This window comes from Papaver somniferum, chromosome 6 (genome assembly GCF_003573695.1).
Source record: "Papaver somniferum cultivar HN1 chromosome 6, ASM357369v1, whole genome shotgun sequence".
Taxonomy (NCBI): domain Eukaryota; kingdom Viridiplantae; phylum Streptophyta; class Magnoliopsida; order Ranunculales; family Papaveraceae; genus Papaver; species Papaver somniferum.
In genome coordinates this window covers 1,551,155-1,554,740 of record NC_039363.1, presented here as the reverse complement: position 1 = coordinate 1,554,740, position 3,586 = coordinate 1,551,155, and the positions used below count along the sequence as shown (strand labels likewise).

The 3,586-nt window shown below is 34.9% G+C and overlaps 1 long non-coding RNA gene across 1 annotated transcript; it reads right to left on the bottom strand.

The window, feature by feature from the left end:
* Window positions 1–1,511: 1,511 nt before the first annotated feature.
* Window positions 1,512–2,875, bottom strand: LOC113285320. The gene is made up of 2 exons (XR_003328599.1): window positions 2,106–2,875; window positions 1,512–1,890 (listed from the first exon to the last, which is right to left on the bottom strand). It is a non-coding gene; the product is annotated as an uncharacterized LOC113285320 (long non-coding RNA).
* Between the last annotated feature and the right edge of the window lie 711 nt (window positions 2,876–3,586).

Below are 3,586 nucleotides of genomic sequence, written 5' to 3'. Positions count from 1 at the left end.
GAACTCGTGTTGATGTGTACGATGAGGTAGGTGGTGTTGTTGAATATATTTGAACTCTGGAAGAAGAAGAAAGAAATCAGTTAATTAGGGTTACAGAATTGATTATGAGATTGAGTATAGAACTGTTGATGGACGAAGAATTATGGGTCTTTTACTTAATTAACGTTTTGAAGTTTTGAAGATGATCTGGTAGTGAATCGGGGAATTTGGGTTATGGTTCCGGAAAGATGAAATTCATTTAGGATTTGTGTAAAGATGGGGATAAAGTCGAGTAGTAGATGAGGGGTTTTCATTACTGGGAATTAAGAAGTGGAATTGATAGTTGATTTTCAGATTCGTGGAAGGTATGGAGAAGTTAGGGTTTCTGTGATGAAATTGAGAATTAGGAATTCATGTAAAAGCTCAGGGAAGGATTTAAAGATGAAATTGATGTTTTAGGAGGGTGATTACTTCTTAGTGTAAATTGGAGGAGTCTGCTCATGCTACAAAATCAGTAAGTTGATATAAAATTAATTCCTTGTTGTTTCTTAATTTAGTTCTGTGATGGATTTATAAAAAAAATGTGGAAATTAGACTATTTATTCTATTCAATTTCAATGAATTCTTTTTTGGAGAATCAGAACTGTTCACGGATGTATTTGATTGTTATCAGTAGAAATATTCAATAAGATATTGATTTTGTTAGCTCCGATCGAGTTTGATCGAGATTTTCTGATAAAATATGGAGTTGGACCAACAACAAATTGATTGATTTTCTGGGTTGTAGAAATTGATTAAGAAAATGATTTTCATTTAACTTGATTCAATTTTTATGGCTTTTAAATGATGTCTCTGGGGTGCATACTCATGGTGTATCATAGTTTTGATAGTAGAGATTAATGGAGTTGAAGAATGGTTTTACTAAACTTTGACAGAGATATGAGATAGTGCACGGAGAATCGGAGATAGAGAAAGAGAATAGTCTTCACGGGTTTACTGGTTGTACCCGCGGGTTCACGGGACGGGACGGGTTAACCCGTTTACTCACAAACCGACATTTCTCCAACCCGAACCCGGCTTGTTTTGAAACAAGCCGAGCCGGGTTCGGGTTTTCATGGGCCGGGCACGGGTTAACCCGCGGGTTTTTGCTTGTTTGCCATCTCTAGTGTATATGTCACAAAATACTCTTTACTCTAACCAATTTTTGACATTTGATAGTAGATATATTGAATTATTTTTATAAAAACTCATAGAATACCTTTTGAAAAAATAATTATCCTGAAGGACATGAAATAAATGTGTCCGACAACGCGGCACGGCACAACACGTTTATCTTTTCAGCACAGTACAACACTACATGTAATCTAGCATGGCACAACACAGCACACCTTAATCTCTGGCACAACACACTACGCCACATAACATGCTAAGCATGTAACATCGTGGGCCGAGATTTTCCGGGCCGACACGTTTTACAGAGAAGCATGTGCAAACGGAATTCATTAGTCTCCGCAAGTCAAATAACCTTTTTACTCGAAGTTGAAGACACAGTCGTTTTTCAGAAAAATTGTGGAACTACAAAGAACTTTCATCGATTTTGAACTTTGAAGTAATGAGTTACACAAGTTCCAACTATCTGTTGGCTCGTTTAAACTTAATTACGAATTCCAAAGGCAAACCATATAATAAGTAAACAGATTATCTGAGAACCGAGAACTTGAGTTGCTCAGCTGCGCGACACGCACCATTTCGATGACTTAGGTGTCTCCGCCGCGTCAAATTATTTACTATGCGTATTGATTTGGCTTTACTCTTTGACATGTCCATGGAAATCTTTCAAGTCCCGAGCAGTCGATCTGTAAATGTAAAATCCGTTGTTTTCTTGAATAACGTCGTCTTCTTTATCATACCCTGCAAAATAATCCGGTTAAGAAATTTTCTGGAAATGACATCATGGAAGAATCGAGTTTATATGAAATTCATTAAAATGTGATCTAGCTAGAAATAAAGGGTCTTATGAACATCCAAAATCCTTGAATATGAACTCCGTGCAAATCAAAACATTATGAATTATTCGAGTAATACCGGAATTAAGATCTAAAACTCAATCAAATACTCGAACTTACATATATCGTCACCGGGAACAAGCAACTTTAGAACTAACGCTTTTCAAATCTCTGATCAAGTTGCCGGAGTTGTTCTTCTTGCTCGACGGAATAATCTTGTGACGATGATGACATCCTTCATCGAAATTTTGAGCATAACTAACAGCATCGTAATGAAATGTTAATTGTTTTTTATTAGTTGAATTACTCATCGTTGCTCCGTAAATACTATCAATCTTTTTCTGGCACACTAATCTTCTTAATAAATTTCTCCATCTTCTCTTTATTCTGTTCACAACATCTTGGCTATTATCATTACTCTTGGGAGCACGATGAATCCGAGCGTAGTAGTAATCTTCGTGTTTAACCGGAAAACAAGACGGAGATGTTGTCATCGGCAAGCAACTACCTACAGATTTCGATTGCGGTCGTCTTTGAATCAACTCTCCACCACCCATTTACCAATCTTTCTGAAACAGTCTTTGGCAACAGAATTATCTTGGATGATCTTTTACTGTGGACGCCGGATGTTTGGAAGAAGAAGAAAGACGGTTTGGAGGAGGAGTATATGTGGGAAGAAATTGGAGCTTGTGATGTGTTTTGGTTTACATGGATTAGGAATGTGAATCCAAATTCTAGCATTTCTTTATGCATAAACGACAGAGATATCACACATTTATGGTTTTGTCTCATAACTGACGTTAAAATTTCACCACGGCAATATCTAAAAAATTTAAGATTTTTCCCATTTTGGAAATTGGAGATTTTTCCCATTGAGCTTTTAACCATTTTAAGTTCCTTATATGTACCTACATTCAACTAGTTTTCTAATGTCTCTTAGTAGGCATGGTTTCAGATGCCTCTAAGTTTGAATTGTTCTTTATGTAGGCAACTTTTCTAGGTTAGAACATGGAGTAAAGAAGTCATTGAGATTCTAAATATATATGGGTAAGTTAATTAGGTGAGCTATATTACTCTACAACTGTTTCCACAATATAATTTTGTATTATTCGAAATAAAGAAAGCTTTACCCATCCTAAAATTAATTTTATTAAGAAAGCTTTATAATAAAAATTGTGGTCAGTCTCTTTATCAATTAATTTGTACTTCACAGGTCAAAAGAGAAAAGTGGTTTTGTCTAGTTCTCCCTTTGGTAATTTCTTCAATAGTTAGGATATCTTTAGAAATTTACTAAAAATAAACTACATTTTAATGTAGAGAATAATTATACACCTAAGTTCCTAAAAATTCAAAACTCGTCCTATGATTTATGTTGTAAATTTTATGTATCACTCTGCATAATGACACGTATCAACTGTGATATTGTTACTTCAAACTGTAAAATTTTATTTGCATGTAGTTTTATGTCCAGGTTTGGATTGATTCCAACCTTAAAAATTGGTTCTACGTTCAGGTTTGGATTGATTCCAACCGTAGAAATTAGTTATTGTCTTGTTAAATTAAAATTAATTAGAGGGTTATTCGATCATTACAAAATTATT